The 19,090-nt window shown below is 51.0% G+C and overlaps 1 protein-coding gene across 6 annotated transcripts in view; it reads right to left on the bottom strand.

Annotated features, from left to right (window-relative positions):
* The window catches only part of BRD4 (bromodomain containing 4), a 1,320,550-nt gene that overhangs the window by 128,079 nt on the left and 1,173,381 nt on the right, over positions 1–19,090 (bottom strand). The gene's annotated exons all lie outside the window — the stretch shown is intronic.

Below are 19,090 nucleotides of genomic sequence, written 5' to 3'. Positions count from 1 at the left end.
GACGGGATATGGGCACAGCAAGCGCGTGTTCAAGCGCGCGACCAAATCCTGCTGCTCGTGTCCATCTCTTGTCTCCACTTTTGCTCCTTGTCGGCTGAGCCGACGACTATAGTTCTCTGGCGAGAATGTGCTTCACGCGCTTTTAGCCGAGACCTAAAAACACAGGTGCAATGTATGCAAGGTCCGCGGGCCGCCAAGGAAGGCTTGCCGGCCTGCGGGCCGTACTATGAGTACCCGTGCTGTAAAGGGACCATTGTGTCTCATGAAGGAAGGCTGGGAGACACCCCTCAAAGAGCCTAAACAAGACATAGTGGACTATGTTCTTGGCCTACGTCCTAGGATGGCTGAATACATGGAAAAAGCATCCAAACTTGAGGCCAGCCAAGAACTCCAGAAGCTCTGTTATGACCAAAAGGCTGCACTGGTGGAGTTCCAACCTGGGCAGAATATGTGGGTTTTGGAGCCTACAGCTCCTAGGGCCCTCCAGGACAAATGGAGTGGACTCTACCCTATCCTAGAAAGAAAAGGGGAGGTCACCTATCTGGTGTACCTTGGCACTTGCAGGGACCCCAAAAGGGTCATACATCTAAACCACCTTAATCCCTATCATGACAGGGCTGATGTGGCCATGCTGTTGGTCACTGATGAGGATCAGGAAGAAGAGAGTGACCATTTCCCTGCCTTCCTTGCTCACAACCTTAAAGATGGGTCAGTACAAGAACATGTCTTTTCAGACACCCTCTCTGCCCAACGGCAGACTGACGTCAGGCAAGTCCTGCATCAGTATGCTGAGGTATTGTTCTTGACCCCTGGTCAGACCAACTGCTGTACACATGATGTGGAGAGTGGGGACAGTTCACCTGTAAAAAATTAAATCTACAGGCAGTCTGACCATGCAAAGGAGAGCATAAAGGTTGAAGTCAGTAAGATGCTGGAATTGGGAGTCTCTGAACCACTGAAAGCCCATGTGCCAGCCCATTTGTCTTAGTCTCAAAACCTCACTCCAAGGGTGGAAAAACACAGCGGAGTTTCTGTGTGGGTTATAGAGGCCTCAATGCAGTAACCAAGATAGATGCACACCCAATTCCTAGGGCAGACAAAGTGATTGACAGGTTAGGGGCAGCCACATTTTTCAGGACTTTTGATTTGACATTAAGGTACTGGCACATTGGTCGACCCCAGCAGTAAAAGAGAAGTCTGCATTCTCACCCCCAGATCGGCTTTATCAGTTAACTGTTAAGCCCTTTGTATCAAAGAATGCCAAGGACCACTTTCCAAAGGTTGGTGAACAAAGTTGTTGCTAGGTTGGAGCCCTTTAGTGTACGATATCTGGATGATATTGTGGTCTTTAGCTCCACTTGGCAGGTTCACCTAACCACCTTGGAAAGGTCCGAGAGGCTCTGCAGAGTGCAGGCCTCAATATCAAGGCAAGCAAGTGTGTCAGACGGGGACCCGGAGAGTCGGCCGAGCAAGGGGGAGAGGCCTCCTGGCGAGGGCCCTCTCCTTCAATCGTACGGACGAGCAACTACCCCCCCACAGATGGACGCCACACAAAGATAGGTTTAGTACACTTATCGGTATTCTTAGGCAGGTTAACTTGACGATACAGCAGGACCGGGATACGATGATCCCTTCAATTCTAGTCTCTTAGGAAAGGGGGTAGCGGGACAGTCTCGGTACCGGTCCGGTACAGGGGTAGCTGGTGTATAGCTCACAATCCTCGAGCTGGAGGGTTCGCAACTAGGGGCCGCGGCAGCGCCAGCAGGTCTTCAAGATGGCTCACGAAGAGGATGAGCCGCGGCAGCGCCAGCAGGCCTTCAAGATGGTTTCACGAAGAGGATGAGCCGCGGCAGCGCCAGCAGGCCTTCAAGCTGGTTCACGAAGAGGATGAGCCGTGGCAGCGCCAGCAGGCCATCAAGATGGTTTCACGAAGAGGATGAGCCGCGGCAGCGCCAGCAGGCCTTCACGATGGTTCACGAGGAGGATGAGCCGCGGCAGCGCCAGCAGGCCTTCAAAGATAGTTCACGAAGAGGATGAGCCGCGGCAGCGCCAGCAGGCCCTCACGATGGTTCACGAAGAGGAGCCGCGGCAGCGCCAGCAGGCCTCCAAGGATGAGTTTGTCTCGGTGTCTCTCGACTCCAGGATACAACTGCCTTCCTGCTCTGGCGCTTCGCCAGTTATAGGTCTGGTGCCCTTTGATGTCCGGACCCTCGCACATGGGGGTCGGGAGGTCCGGGATGAGGGAGTCCAGACACCCAGCAGGGGGGTGGAGCCAGCGCCCAGGGAGGCTGGGGGCGATCGAAACCTGGCGGAGGTGAGCCATCGACACACCTTCTTCCATTGACTCGCCAAGTGGTCTCTTTACCCCCTGGGTGGATGGTGGTGCCTCGATGTTGGGGCTTGGCTGGGCCTGAGGCTGGGGTCGACCCGCGGCCACGAGGCCTGGTCGTGGCGGGTCCAAGATGGCGGCTGGGCCAGGGCCGGTGGTTCGGGAAGGGACCCGGGCCAGCTGAGAATGTTGTGTTCATGAGCCGGGGTTCCGTCGGGAAAGAGCTGGGGGTTGACCCGGCGGCCGGCAGGTGTGGTTCTTGTCCGGGGAACAGGGGTGGCAGTAGTCTGAGACCCGCCATGCGGGGGGGGGGGGGATTCGGGCCTGCCACGAGGCCTGTCCAACATGCGTCCCCCCCCAGCTGAAGGCAGGGAGAGTCACCCATCCTCTTGGGTAATCTCCTCGCCGAGGCGGAAGAAGCGGGACAGGCCGTCTGCGTTGGCGTGATCTTGGCCTGGGCGATGCTCCACCGTGAAGTCCATCCCTTGCAGGGAGATGGACCAACGCAACAGCTTCGGGTTCTCTCCCCGCATCTGCATCACCCATTGCAGAGGACGGTGGTCTGTTTGTACCCGGAAGTGGGTGCCGAAGAGATAAGGCCGGAGCTTCTTGAGGGCCCACACCACGGCGAAGGCCTCTCGCTCTATGGTGCTCCTACGCTGTTTTCGGGCCAGCAGGCGGCGGCTGATGAAGGCCACTGGCTGGTCAACTCCCTCGGTGTTGAGTTGGGAGAGGACGGCCCCAACGCCATGATCGGAGGCATCCGTCTGTACTATGAATTCCCGGCTGTAGTCGGGGGCTTGGAGCACGGGGGCGGTGCACATGGCGGATTTGAGGTTCTCAAAGGCAGCCTGACACTCAGGGGTCCAGTGTACATTCGGGGGGTTCTTCTTGGACGTGAGTTCTGTGAGGGGCCCCACAATGCTGCCATAGTCTTTCACGAAGCACCGGTAGTATCCGGTGAGCCCCAGGAAGGCTCGGACCTCTGTTTGGGTGACCAGGGGCTCCCAAGCCTGAATGGCAGCGATCTTGAGCTGGAGAGGGGCCACCTGGCCACTTCCCACCTGGTGCCCCAGGTAGGTCACGGACCCTTGGCCGATTTGGCACTTGCTGGCCTTGATTGTCAGTCCCGCCCGCCGGAGGGCGGTCAGGACCCTCCGGAGGTGTTGGAGGTGTTCTGCCCATTGGCGGCTGTACACGGCAATGTCGTCCAGATAGGCGGCGCTGAACTCCTCGAGCCCCGCCAACACCTTGTTCACGAGTCTCTGGAAGGTGGCGGGGCGTTTTTCATTCCGAAGGGCATTACTTTGAAGTGGTAGTGGCCATCCGGGGTGGAGAAGGCGGATCGCTCCTGGGCACCGGGGGTGAGGCTGATCTGCCAATAGCCCGCTGTCAAATCAAAGATGCTCAGGTAGCGGGCGGCCCCCATGCGGTCGATCAGTTCGTCCACTCGGGAGATGGGGTGAGCGTCTGTCCGGGTGACGGCGTTCAAGCCCCGGTAGTCCACACAAAACCTGAGCTCCGGGGCGACTCCAGGGGCGGCGGCCTTGGGGACCAGCACGACTGGGCTGGCCCAGGGACTGTCGGATGGCTCGATTACTCTTAGGGCCAGCATCTTGGATACTTCTGACTGGATGCAGGCGCGTACTCAATCAGGTACTCTGTAAGCCCTGTGCCGGATAGGGGGGCTATCCTCAGTGTCGACATTGTGGAGGCACCAGGGGGTGACCCCAGGGATGAGGGAGAATAGGTCGGCAAATTGTTGTAGCAAATCTTGGCAGTCTTTGCGCTGTGCTGGGGACAGGACATCGGAGAGGTGGAATCCTTCCACGGAGCCGTCCTTTTCGAGGGTCCTCAGGAGGTCGGGGGGGGGGGCTCGGAGTCCTCTTCAGCCCCACTGTCGGTAGCCATCAGGAGGCTAAGTTCAGAGCGTACAAAGTGAGGCTTAAGTCTGTTGGCATGGAGGACACGGAGAGGGTTCCGGGGGGACACCAGGTCCACCAGGTAGGTGACGGGGCCTTGCGCTCCACCACCTTGAAGGGTCCTGTCCATTTGTCCTGGAGGGCGCAAGGTTCGACCGGGGCCATGACCCAGACCTGCTGTCCCGGCTCGAACTCAATGGATGAGGCATTTTGATCGTACCAACGTTTCATGTCTTCTTGGCTGGCTTCGAGGTTGGCCTTGGCGAGTTCCCTGAATCGCCGAGTCTGGTTTCGGAGGGTCAAGAGGTACTTGTACACATCAGGAGGAGTTTTCTGGGGGGTTACCTCCCACCCTTCTTTGACCAGGCTGAGGGGGCCCCGGACGGGGTGCCCATACAGGAGCTCGAAAGGGCTGAACCCCAGGGACTTCTGGGGGACCTCCCGGTAGGCAAACAGGAGGCAGGGTAGTAGCACATCCCATTGGCGGCGTAAGGGCTCCTCCAGGCCCATGATCATACCCTTGATGGTGCGATTGAATTGTTCCACTAGTCCGTTTCCTTGCGGGTGATAGGGGGTAGTAAATTTGTAGGTGACCCCACACTGTTGCCATAGGGACTTCATATATCTGGAGATAAAGTTCGTGCCCCGATCACTGACGACCTCTCGGGGGAAGCCCACCCGCGAGAAGATCCCCATCAGGGCTCGGCCCACCAGGGCGCTGTCACGGTCCGGAGAGGGATGGCTTCGGGATAGCGGGTGGCATGGTCCACCAGGACGAGTATGAACCGGTGACCTTGTGCTGTCCGGGGCTCCAGGGGCCCCACAATGTCGATTCCCACCCGCTCAAAGGGAGTGGTGACGATGGGAAAGGGTTGCAGGGGGACTTTTAGTTTTCGGCCGCTCTTCCCGCTGGCCTGGCAGGTGGGGCAGGCCCGGCAGTGGTTCATCACATCGTTCCGCATTTTCGGCCAGTAGAAATGGGTCACCAGGCGGCTATAAGTCTTGTCCTGCCCCAGGTGCCCGGCAAGAGGCACATCGTGTGCCAGGTTCAAGAGGAAGTCTCTGAATCGGCGGGGGACCACCAGCACCCGGCTGGCTCCCAGTTCGGCAATCTTTTGCTCACTGTAGAGGAGCCCGTTGTCCCAATAGATCCAGTGGGCCCCCGATGCATCCCCTGCGCTCTGGGCTATGGCTTGCTGTCGGAGCCCCTCGAGGGAGGGACACGCTCCTTGTTCTTGGCGGAACTGTGTCTGAGTGGGGCCACCTTCTTGGCGCCACTGGGCCAGCTCCGGGAGGTCTTGGAGGGGGGCAGGGTCTTCGTTGTTGGGCCCCGGTGGACCAGGCTCAGGGGTGGTCTCTTCTGTGACGATCGGCGGTGGAGGTTCGGGCCACTCAGATTCTTCCGTGGTGGGGATGGCGCGGGCGGCCATGGATCTGGTTGTGGCGCAGACCCATTCAGGGAGGCCAAGCATCTCCAGGTGCTCTCTTCGTTCAACGGCGGCCCAGGGGGAGCTCTCGAGATCGTTCCCCAGGAGGCAGTCCACGGGGGCATCGTCTCGGACGGTTACTTTCAGCATGCCCGACACTCCCCCCCCACACGAAGGGGACGGGGCCATCTGGCACAGGCTTTCGGAGTTGTCCGCAGACCGCACTGACTGGACAGAGTACGTTGGGTAGGATTTGATCGGGTGTCACCAGATGGCAGCGGACTGCGGTCACACTGGCCCCTGTGTCACGGAGGGCTTCAGCCTGGTGTCCATTAATGGTGACCCACTGGCTGTACTTCTGCGTGTTGGCTGGGATGGGGGCCCGTGGGACCATGTCCCTTTCTCCTAGACATACCAGGGACATGGCGGCGGGTTCCCACTCGGGCTGGTATTGTTTGCACTCTTCGGCTTCTTCGTCGCCTTACTCCTCTCCGAGGGCGACGGCGGTGATCTGGCGGTTCACTGGACTCTGGTTTCTCGGACAGTTTGGATCATTGGCGTAATGGCCGGGTCGCTGGCATTTGTGGCAGACCAGGTTGGAGCGGAATCCCGGTCGCGTCTGAGGACTTCCTCTTCCGGCCGGGGACGGGGTGTTGTTAGTGGGGGGCACCGTGACGGTGTCCCGGCCCCGACCCTGGCCTCCTCCTCCTCCTCCTCGGGGACGGTGGGGCCCTTGGGAGGCTCGGTTCTGTTCGCCCAGCCAACTCCGGAGGACCTGGGTGCTCTCCCATCTATCTGCTTCGATGGCGAGTTTCCGGGGTTCGGTCAGCTTGCTATCGAAGAGATGCTGCCTTAGTTCTTCGAAACAATTATTGGAGAGGTGCTCCCACACAATGAGGTCTAATAATTGTTCGTAGGTGGTGACCTGGCTGCCTTTGATTCATCCCTCTAGGGCTCGGCTAAAAAAGTTCACGTATTCCACCCAGGTGGTACCGGGGATTCTTTTACAGTCTCGGAATCGCTGCCGGTACATCTCGGGCGTGAGCCCATAGCGAGTGAGAAGGGCGGCTTTCATGTGTTCGTAGGATGTCATTTCGTGGTCGGGGAGTTGTAGCAGGGCATCTCTTCTTTCGTTGACGAAGCTCCCCCACAACCCGGCTCCCCAGTCTCTTCGCGGAATTCGGTGGGAGATCATGGCTACCTCGTAGGCCTTGAACCATTGCTGGATATCGTCGTTCCGGTAGTATTCCCGGACGACGTCCTTGGGAATGTGGACTTTGGTGTCCGTAGGGGGAGCGGAGCTCTGGTTCTCGGGGACGCCAAGGTCTTTTTTTTGTCGTCGAATCTCTAGCTCTTTTAAATTGCGCTCATGCTCGTATGCTAGTTTCTTTTCTTCCAGCTCCCTCTGGCTCTTTTTCTCTTCTCATTCTTCCCGGAGCCGTAAGTGTTCGAGGGTTATCTTTTGTTCTGCCAGTTTTAGTTCTCCGTCTAAGCGGAGTCGAGCCAGTTCCAACTCGTGGAGCCGGCTCTTCTCCCATTCTCGGGCCTCCTCGGACGAGAGGCCCGCTCTTCTTTCTTCTACGGGGGTGGTAATGGTCTCTGTGGTCTCAATGCTTTCGTTTTGGGGTGGGGGCGCTCCCGGCTCCACCCAAGATTCCAAGGCGTGCTTGAGGTCATCTTTGGTGCTCAGTCCTGTGGTAGCGATGCCCAAGTCTATGCAGAATTGTTTCAATTCTTTGTGGCTGTATTCTTCCAGCCGTTCCATCTGGAATTTTGCGGTTGTTCCACTCTCTTTCGTCGTCATTGTTGCTGTGCGTCGTGGGGCGAGCTACTCTCCGTACGATTATGCGTTGGCTCGGATCGCGCCGCTGGCCACCAATGTTAGACGGGGACCCGGAGGGTCGGCCGAGCAAGGGGGGGGGAGGCCTCCTGGCGAGGGCCCTCTCCTTCAATCGTACGGACGAGCAACTACCCCCTCACAGATGGACGCCACACAAAGATAGGTTTAGTACACTTTTATCGGTATTCTTAGGCAGGTTAACTTGACGATACAGCAGGACCGGGATACGATGATCCCTTCAATTCTAGTCTCTTAGGAAAGGGGGTAGCGGGACAGTCTCGGTACCGGTCCGGTACAGGGGTAGCTGGTGTATAGCTCACAATCCTCGAGCTGGAGGGTTCGCAAGTAGGGGCCGCGGCAGCGCCAGCAGGCCTTCAAGATGGTTCTCGAAGAGGATGAGCCGCGGCAGCGCCAGCAGGCCTTCAAGATGGTTTCACGAAGAGGATGAGCCACGGCAGCGCCAGCAGGCCTTCACGATGGTTCACGACGAGGATGAGCCACGGCAGCGCCAGCAGGCCTTCAAGATGGTTCTCGAAGAGGATGAGCCGCGGCAGCGCCAGCAGGCCTTCAAGATGGTTTCACGAAGAGGATGAGCCGCGGCAGCGCCAGCAGGCCTTCAAAGATAGTTCACGAAGAGGATGAGCCGCGGAAGCGCCAGCAGGCCTTCACGATGGTTCACGAAGAGGAGCCGCAGCAGCGCCAGCAGGCCTTCAAGGATGAGTTCATCTCGGTGTCTCTCGACTCCAGGATACAACTGCCTTCCTGCTCTGGCGCTTCACCAGTTATAGGTCTGGCGCCCTTTGATGTCCGGACCCTCGCACTTGGGGGTCGGGAGGTCCGGGATGAGGGAGTCCAGACACCCAGCAGGGGGGTGAAGCCAGCGCCCAGGGAGGCTGGGGGCGATCGAAACCTGGCGGAGGGGAGCCATCGACACTCCTTCTTCCATTGACTCGCCAAGTGGTCTCTTCACCCCCTGGGTGGATAGTGGTGCCTCGATGTCGGGGCTTGGCTGGGCCTGAGGCTGGGGTCGACCCGCGGCCACGAGGCCTGGTTGTGGCGGGTCCAAGATGGTGGCTGGGCCAGGGCCGGTGTTTCGGGAAGGGACCCGGGCCAGCCGAGAATGTTGTGTTCATGAGCCGGGGTTCCGTCGGGGAAGAGCTGGGGGTTGACCCGTCGGCCGGCAGGTGTGGTTCTTGTCCGGGGAACAGGGGTGGCAGTAGTCCGAGACCAGCCATGCGGGGGGGGGGGGGGTGGTCGGACCTGCCACGAGGCCTGTCAAACAAAGTGCCATATAGGCAAGGCTCTGTTGTATACTTGGAGCACCTTTTACGTGGAGGCCACTACAGTGTGTAACCAAGTAAAGCACGGCATTGCACTGTGATGTTGCCATTGCATATGACCAAGACTTTCAAGGAACTAGTAACCCAGTACCTCTGAGCCCACTTCATATAGTGGTTATTCCTCTATTCCACATACAATTGGAACATAGGTATCTATAACAGACCACTCATGCAAAGGTCTGCAATGACATTGGAACAGAGACTTTGGAATAAAATAGTAAAGAGTGAAATACAGTAGAACATTTTTAAAAGTCCAAACCACTTGGCACAAAAGAAAAATGGCAAAGGTAACACTAATTGAATTGATTAACACTCAGGGAATATAACTTGGCAGGGATAAGGAAAGCTTCTTTATGTAAGGTAAGGCCAAGATAAAGTAAGAAAACAAGTTACCTGTAGCTACAGTTATCCAGTAATGGTATCTTTCATAGATTCACATGCCTGAATCATTCCCCGTCGTCGAGGCGGGAGTCCCACGGTAAAAATATATACAATAGCAGTGCCTAAAAATTTCTTGTAGTAGGCTGGAAAAGACTAAAAGGCCTAACTAGGCCCAAAACTTAGCAGCCTATCTACCTCATTATGTAAAAAGACCTGAAATAGTACCCTCAGCCAATCAGCTGTCCTCACCCTCTAGAACCTTCCCAGCCCTGGCAGTTCTCCTCAGATTTTCCGAGCACAAGTGAGAAGTAAGTATCCATAAAAAGAACTGCCCTGCCGGGGAGGAGGGCGGGTGCATGTGAATCTATGAAAGATACCAATACTGGATAACTGTAGTTACAGGTAAGTAACTTGTTTTCCTATCCAGTATTGGGGTATCTTTCATAGATTCACATGCCTGAATCAGAGTAGCAAGTAGTGACATCATGTCTGTCGTTAGAGGAAGGTGGGAGACAAAATAAAACATATCCATCCCCACACAATCTGGAAGGTTATAGAGCACAAACATGTTTACATAACATATGCATTGAAAACCTTCATATAGTACATTATAGACTAGGACAGCATTTGAAAAGATTAAAACATTATAATGAAATACATATGCTTAATACAGTCAAATTATGAAGAAAAGACTATAAAAAGTCAAACCTTAGTGAAGGAGATGCTGCAGCACCGCTTCCCCAACCGCTGTGTCATCATGAGTTGCCGACTGCAGACAGTAGTGATTCGTAAAAGTGTGCACACTTTTCCACGTAGCAGCTCAGCAAATGTTCTCCAGCGTCACTCCAGCAAAAAGGGCCGTCGACGCTGACATTGTTCTGGTGGAATGTGCTTTAACCGTTCTTGTTAAAGGTTTGTTAGCCTTTTCGTGACAGAAGAGAATTGTAGATGACAACCATCTAGCTATAGTCGTCTTTGTTACAGCTTGACATAAGGTGGCTTGACCATAAGTAACAAAAAGCTGACTAGATTTGCGTATGCCTTTTGTTTTTTGAAGATAAAACTTAAGGCACCGTTTCACATCCAAGGAATGTAATACCTTCTCTGCCGGAGTTTTAGGATCCGGGAAAAAAGTTCTGAGCTTGACAGGCTGATTGATGTGGAATTGGGTCGGCACCTTTGGGATGAACTTTGGATTAGTTCTAAGTGTCACAAAGTCTCTAGAGAATTGCAAAAAAGGATGTGTAATCGTGAAAGCTTGTATCTCACTGACTCTGCGGGCTGAAGTGAGAGCTAGTAAAATAGCCACTTTCCAAGTTAAAAACTTTAGCTCCGCCCTGTGAATAGGTTCAAAAGGCCTTTTTAACAGTTGGGACAGAACAATATTGACGTCCCACTCCGGAGTGGATTGGGGGGGGGGGGCGAACTGGAGGAAAAGCTCAGAATAGCCCTTTAAGGAATTGTTTGATCAATGATGATGAACATAATGATGGTTTGTTGAAACGCTTCCTGAATCTGGATATTGCTGCCAGATGTACTTTAATGGACGAGAAAACCAGACCTGCTTTAGCTAAAGAAAGTAAATAAGGAAGGATGTTCTCAGGCCGAGCTTGGAGTGGATGGACATTATTTTCTCCACACCAGGAACAGAATCGCTTCCACTTAAAACGGTATGTCTTGATGGTACTTTGCGCACGGGCTTGTGATAAAATCGCCCTGCAATCTGTGGAGATGTTAAGATCCTTGAACTCTAGGAAGTCAGGAGCAAGGTGTGCAAGTGCAGCGATTGAGGGTCCGGGTGTCGGATCTGGCCTCCCTCCCTCGTTAACATCGACACTGTCGGCTTGAGACGAAGTGGAGGCTGCTGAGAGAGCTGAAGGAGTTCTTGAAACCAATACTGTCTTGGCCAACGGGGAGCAATGAGGATGAGAGTGCAATGTTCCCTCTTCATCTTTTGCAGTATCCTCGGAATGAGAGGGATCGGAGGATAAGCGCATGCAAATATTCCGGACCATCTCATCAAAAGGGCATTTCCCCTTGATCCCTGTTGAGGAAACCTGCTGGCGTAAAACAGGCATTTGCTGTTCTGCTGGGTGGCAAACAGATCCAGAGTTGGTGTTCCCCATGCTTGAAAGATCCTCTCCACTTGATGTTGCTCGAGTTCCCATTCGTGACAACCTTTGAAAGTCCTGCTGAGGTTCTCGGCTAGAGAGTTCTGGACACCTTGCACATGTTCTGCTCTGAGGGATATGCCGTGGTATACGACCCACTCCCACATTTCTTGAGCTTCCAGCGAGAGGGAGAGAGATTTTGTTCCCCCTTGTTTGTTTATATAATACATGCTGGTGGTATTGTCTGTGCGCACCAGGGCTGATGAATTCGCAATCCGTGGAAGGAAAGCTTGCAGGGACAGAAAGATGGCTCTCAGCTCCAGGCTGTTGATATGCTTCTGTTGATACTGATGAGACCACCACCCTTGAATCTAAAGGTCCTGGAGGTGACCTAGCCAACCTTCCATGGAAGCATCTGTTGTCTGGGTGAACTCTGGTATGTCGTGGAGAAATGTGAGGCCTGGTGACAAATTGTGTGTCTTCGACCACCAAAGAAGGGCTTGCCTCATCTTGGAAGTTACTTTTATGCGGTCGTCGAACGACCCGCCCGCTTGCTTCCACTGCCGATGTAATTCTTCCTGCAGTGGCCTTATTCGGAGTCTCGCCATGGGGATGAGACCGATTGCAGATGAGCACATCCCTAGAAGGGAAGCAAATGTTCGGACCGAAAGAGACCTTCTTGCAAATATTTGTTTTGCCAGGTTTAACAGTTTGGTTTGCCGCTCTTGAGTCAAGAACGCCTTGCACTGGCATGTGTCCAAAATTGCTCCCAGAAAGGTTAATTCCTGCCGTGGTTGGAGCTGAGATTTGTTTGCATTGAGGGTCAGTCCCAGATTGGAGAACAGAGAGAGGGAACTCTTGACCGCTTCCTTTGTGGAGTTTTTCGATAGTCCTTTTAGGAGCCAGTCTTCAAGGTACGGGAAAACTTGTATTCCCTGTGACCTCAGCATGGCTGCTACCGGGGCTAAGCATATGGTCAATATCCTCGGTGCTGATTTCAGGCCGAATGGGAGCACTTTGAATTGAAAGTGGACGCCAGCCACTGCAAACCTCAGATATTTGCGGTGTTTTGGATGGATAGGGATGTGGAAGTAGGCATCTTCCAGGTCCAGAGAAGCAATAAAGTCCCCTTTGTTGAGACGATTCAGAATATCTGTTAGTGTGACCATGCGAAAACTCTGCTTCTTCAGATATTGGTTGAGCTTGCGCAGATCCAAAATCTGCAGCCACTCTCCAGAATATTTCTCTACGAGGAAGAAGCGAGAATAAAATCCTTTCCCTTTCTGAGTGGAGGGAACTCGTTCTATTGCATTCTTGTGTAGCATCTTTAAGGCCTCTTTGAACAGTAAGTGAAGACGAGTGGAGGGGGACCCCTGGGCGGCACTGTTGGTGGTTTCTGCAAGCACTCCAGAGTGTGTCCATTCTTGACAAGATCCAGGACCCACTGATCCGAAGTAATGCTCCTCCACTGTTGGTAAAACGGAAAAATCTTGGCGCCCACGGGCAGGGGAGGATAAATGACTGACGTCCGGCAAAGCTCATTGGCGTTTGTTGGAATCACACCCTTGATTGTTCGAGCGCCGTTTCCCTCCCTGACGAGAGAAACCACCCGAGGCAGGCTGCCTGTAGGATGATTGATAGTACGGTTGTTTGTACTACGACTGGTACTGTCGATTTTGCTGGTTGAAATAGGTTCCCCTGGAGGAGTAACCATGGCCCCTTGCTCCTCTAAAGGATCCTCTCCTGTATTGTAGGGTACCTAGTGATTTGGCAGTGTCCGTATCCGTTTTGATAGCCAGCAAAGCATCATCGATGTGCTTGCCAAAGAGCGAGTCCCCATCGTACGCCATGTCCAAAATCTTTGTTTGGACCTCAGGTCTGAAGGAGGTTGCTTTGAGCCAACCCTGATGCCTGAGGACTGCTGCTTCCGCCAATTGCCTAAAATTGGTGTTAGATATATCAAGGGCGCAATCAATGATCTCCGACGCCGCCCTTTCTCCCTCAAGTACGATTTTGCGCGCCTCCTGTTGGCGATCCTCAGGGATGAGATCGAGGAATTCTGACAGATCTGACCACATTTTGTCTGTCATAACGGGCCATAATTGCCAACAAATTTGCTGCCTTAATGGAGGCTGCTGCGTTTGCAGAAAACGTTTTTCCTATTGCATCCAGTCTCTTGCCTTCCTTGTTAGGTGGCGTTGAAATCGGAGCTCAAGGGTTCTTGGACCTCTGTTGTGCCGCTTGAGATATGACAGAGTCCGGCCGAGGGTGTCCTGTTAAACAAGCTGGAGTATCAGCTGGCGCGCGATACTTCTTCTCAATTCTTGGAGTAACTGCTGAATGGAAGCAGGTGTTTTCATGATGTTGAGGCCCTCCTTCCATATGTAGTCAATAATCGGGATAGCCCTGGTAATCTTTTGATATCCCTCCTTAAAGTCATGTAAAAAGCAGTCAGACTGGTCCACTGTAACAGGCAATTCAAACTTGGTAGCCGCACGTTGCATAATGTTATAAAATCCGCCAATATCCTCAGGCGGAGAATCTGACGGGCGCCGTGTAGGCGGTGAAGGCAAGGGAATGACAATCATCCCAGGGATCCGTAGGCGTAACATCTGGCAACTTGCCCTTTTCCCTGCCATCACCTTCTTCAGAAGAAGAGGCATCCGCGTCTCCTTGGGGTGCAGGGTTTACATACTGCCTTGGCGACAAAGGAGCTTGCGGCGAAGGAGGCCTTGGCATCTCAACTGGCATAGGCGGCACAATTGGTGCAACTTGAGTTGGAGGAAATCTCTGGCGATAATCTGCCAACATGACTTGTAAGTCTTGTATTAAAGTAGGTGGCAGGTGACCCGAGTCCTCTGAACGTGGAGGTCTTGTATGGTGCGAATTAAATAGCGTTGAGAAGTCCTCATTGTCGTAATGCTGTTGCTCATCGTCCTCCTCCTCTTCTTGATACTTAATGTTCAATTGTGAAGGGTGACGGGCAACCCCAAAAGGGCCTTCATCCTCTTCTTCGTCATCAGAATCATCCTCCACATAGGTCTCCAAAATGTGTGATGGTAAAAGTGGAGAAATGTGAGAGTAGTCCTGTCTTTGATAAGTTTTCATTTGAAAACGGGTATACTGCACTCTCGTTGGAGGTGTGTTGAGCAGCAGTTTAGCTGATGCCATAGGTTTTGTAGAAGACGACGAGCTTGTAATTGAAAGCGGTGTCGTCACTGGAATTGCCGTCGACGGGACTGTAGATGGCTTTACCGTCGACGGAGCTGTTGTCGACGATACTGTCGACAATGATGTTGTCGTCGACGTGGCTGTCGACGAACCCTTCGTCGGTGGTGTCTTAGTCGACGGAAAAGTCGTCGACGAGGCCGTCGATGGGGTCTTCGTGTACGTGGCTGATGGGTTCGTCGTCGACGAGGACAGTCGACAATGATTTCAACGGTATTTGGCTTTTCGTCGATGAAGACCTTATAGACGACGAAATTTTAGCAGACACCAAAGGAGAAGTAATAGCTGAAGTGGTGACCGTTGCAGAAGAAGTTGAAGAGGTAGAAGTCAAAGTAGTAGTATGAGGAGACACCAGAGAAACAATCTTAGTCTGGGCTGTACTCACAGTGGACGGTCTTGATGGAGACGAAGTACTCCTTGAGGGTTCTGAGGCTCTCTGAGAGTGTTTAGATTTTTTCCTCCTCTCAGGAGTAGAGCTCTCTCTGGATCTGGCTCTCTTGCTGGAGGTAGAGGCCGTGTCCTCATCATCTGTGGAAGATGATTTTAACCATAAAAGAACCCTTGCCTCTCTATCCCTGATAGTTTTAGTAGGGAAGGTACGGCAAATTCTACGATCCTTCACAACATGTGAGGGGTGTAGACAATAGATGCAGTCGGAGTGCTGGTCGTCCATATGGACCCTCTTCCTATTACAGGTTCCACAAGCCTTGAAAAGAGCCTTCTTTTCAGACATTTTGAAGAAAAAGAGACAAAAACTGAGTAGGCACTCAGAGAGACTCCCTTACACACGAAGTGGGGTGAAAATCTGAGGAGAACTGCCTGGGCTGGGAAAGTTCTAGAGGGTGAGGACAGCTGATTGGCTGAGGCTACTATTTCAGGTCTTTTTACATAATGAGGTAGATAGGCTGCTAAGGTTTGGGCCCAGTTATGCCTTTTAGTCTTTTCCAGCCTACTACAAGAAATTTTTAGGCACTGCTAATGTATATATTTTTACCGTGGGACTCCCGCCTCGACGACGGAGAATGATTCGGGCATGTGATTCTATGAAAGATACCCCAATACTGGATAAGAAAAGGTTATTTACCTGTAAGAAAATGGGTACTTAATATTTAATTGTGCATTATTCCATCATCCAAATTGTTCTTCCTTCTCATCAGTCCATATCTGCTTTGAGCCAGTGCTTTTTTTCAGCGTCAAGTGACCCTGTTATCAGACGGGAGTTTACCACCAACAGTGTCTTTTGACTTTGACTCACAGTCTTCTTTGTGTTTTGACCTCTTTTCGACCACAGAGGATTTAGGAGTCGAGGGGCCATTGGAAGACTTAAGAGTCCAAAGCTCTGTTCTCCTGCTGCCCAGTGATTACAATTCCTTTGTTTTCAGATCCTTCCCCCGAGTAACTTCAGTTTGCAATAGGTCTTGCAATTTGCGAGACTTTGAGCTATTGGCAATGTAAATGACAATGCCTTTTATTTATGTGTTTTTACAACCAGCAAGCGGTGCGTAAACACGCACTTTGTACTTCTAATCCTTGCTTACAAGAAGCAAGGCTGGCAGTAAAAGAGGAGCTGTTACTATCAGCCTTGCTTCTCGTAAGCAAAGACTATAAGCACAAAGTGGGTGTTTACGCACTGCTTTCAGGTTTACAAAACAGAAATAAAAGGCATTGTCATTTACAATGCCAATAGCTCAAACTCTCGCAAATGCGAGACCTATTGCATTGCAGAAGCTTCTTGAGCTCGGAAACGGAGGTGGCAATAGCCACAGGAAGGCAGGGACCGTGACGCCTGGCAATGCGTTTCAAAAGCAGGAGGGAGTTGGAGGCAGCTGAAGCACAAACAGACCTCTGTTTTTGAATGTACAGCAAATGTAGCAAGATAAGAGCAAGATTTACAGCCCTGTTTACAACAGAGCTCTGTAAACCACAAGCACTGGTCTCGACTGCTCCTGCTAAAAAAAGTAATAGTGCACACAAGCTCTGAGTAACAACACATGTAACAGGAACAGTCCTTGAAAATGGGCGAAGCTGTTAAAGTCCCTATCCTGAATACGGTTAATCAAATGAGAGAGACCCCTTGCACACCAGGGGAATAGGGTACTAGTAAGTAGTATGAGAAAGGAGATCCTTTGGTGTAAATGAATGCCCCACAACAAATAGAAAACAGTGAATTAGTGGCTATGCTCTAGCCCATATATTAGAAGTGAGTATCACTAACAAACTAAAAAGATAATTTTGTAAAAAATTATTAATGCTTTTATTTTCAATTGATTAAAAAGGAGTTTTTTGTACAAAAATTGCTTTAAAAACAGTACATGCTCAATACATTCAAATATACCATGAAATCATCTCTAAATAAAAACCATAAAACAATTAGTCCTAAAGATAAGAAAAGACAGAGGAGAGAACAAAACAAAAGACAATCTTATTTGTCATAGCAGTACATATCTGGGAATACGGAATGGAAGAGACTAGTCCAGGACACGCTTTGCTTATAATGTCTATGGAAATAGCTCTGTCCCTTGATTATGTGCTTTCTTGCGTCGACACGTTTCGATGGTTAATTTGAATTTTCGACCATCTTTTTCAAGACAGAAGTGATGTGCCTCTCCTATTTATATGGCACTGGATGGTTGCCAAATTCATGAAGGTCTTTGTCACATGTACTCTTCTATTTCATTTTGCTCGACAGTTGTTCTTATTATACATGGCATCTGCCAAATGATTGCCGTTGCCTTTTCTCTTATTGTCCAGTGGGCTGTGGATATAGGCACTTTTAATTTCATCAAATTCCGGACTCCCACTCCCCAGAGTCAATTTAATATTGCACTCTTGGTTGTTTCTTTCTAGACAATGTGAAATTGTCCTTGTTTTTTTTTTGTCGTTTGTCACCAGTTAGTTTCTCATGCTGTCCGGTGGTGTTTAAAAACGGGCTTCGATATAAAATTCTCCTCTCTTCGAGAGTAGTCCGGGTTTCCTCTCTTCACTTCAGTTTCCACAGAGAAGCCTCTCTTAAATACGGCCGTAACCAGGTTGAGATTCTTCCCGTCTAACACGACTCACGTATAACGCCTGGCGTTATACGTGAGTCGTGTTAGACGGGAAGAATCTCAACCTGGTTACGGCCGTATTTAAGAGAGGCTCCTCCGTGGAAACTGAAGTGAAGAGAGGAAACCCGGACTACTCTCGAAGAGAGGAGAATTTTATATCGAAGCCCGTTTTTAAACACCACCGGACAGCATGAGAACCTAACTGGTGACAAACGACAAAAAAACCCCAAGGACAATTTCACATTGCCTGGCGTTATACGTGAGTCGTGTTAGACGGGAAGAATCTCAACCTGGTTACGGCCGTATTTAAGAGAGGCTTCTCCGTGGGATTTCAAAAGGACAAGAGATTAATATCTGGGCAAAGAAACTGAAGTGAAGAGAGGAAACCCGGACTACTCTCGAAGAGAGGAGAATTTTATATCGAATCCCGTTTTTAAACACCACCAGACAGCATGAGAAACTAACTGGTGACAAGCGACAAAAAAAACCCAGGACAATTTCACATCATCTAGAAAGAAAACCAAGAGTGCAACATTAAATCGTCCCTGGGGAGTGGGAGTCCAGAATTTGATGAAATTAAAAGTGCCTATATCCACAGCCCACTGTACAATGAGAGAAAAGGCAACGGCAATCATTTGGCAGATGCCATGTATAATAAGAACAACTGTCGAGCAAAATGAAATAGAAGAGTACATGTGACAAGGACCTTCATGAATTTGGCAACCATCCAGTGCCATATAAATAGGAGAGACAGATCACTTCTGTCTTGAAAAAGATGGTCCAAAATTCAAACTAACCATCGAAACGCGTCGACGCAAGAAAGCACATAATCAAGGGACAGAGCTATTTCCATAGACATTATAAGCAAAACGTGTCCTGAACTAGTCTCTTCCATTCCGTATTCCCAGATATGTACTGCTATGACAAATAAGATTGTCTGTTGTTTTGTTCGCTCCTCTGTCTTTTCTTATCTTTAGGACTAATTGTTTTATGGTTTTTATTTAGAGATGATTTCATGGTATATTTGAATATATTGAGCATGAACTGTTTTTAAAGCAATTTTTGTACAAAAAAACTCCTTTTTAATCAATTGAAAATAAAAGCATTAATTTTTTTACAAAATTGTCTTTTTAATTTGTTATTGATACTCACTTCTAATATATGGGCTAGAGCATAGCCACTAATTTACCCTTTTCTATTTGTTGTGGGGCATTCATTTTCACCAAGGGATCTCCTTTCTCATACTACCTATCCTGAATACAGCATGTCTCGCAAAGACAGCGCAAGCGCTGCCTAGGCGAGACATAAAAATGAAGAGAGTACAGCATAATCCTCACTTCCATGTCCTTAACAGAATTGAAACTTTGTTATGATAGCTAGGAAATTTCTCATTACTATATGAAACAGTTGAAGCTTTAAGGTTAATCTATTGCCGAACAAGTATTATACATAGGTGGGGACAGTT

The sequence above is a fragment of the Lissotriton vulgaris genome, chromosome 1_1 (assembly GCF_964263255.1).
Source record: "Lissotriton vulgaris chromosome 1_1, aLisVul1.2, whole genome shotgun sequence".
Classification (NCBI taxonomy): domain Eukaryota; kingdom Metazoa; phylum Chordata; class Amphibia; order Caudata; family Salamandridae; genus Lissotriton; species Lissotriton vulgaris.
This window is presented reverse-complemented; position numbering and strand designations above follow the sequence as displayed.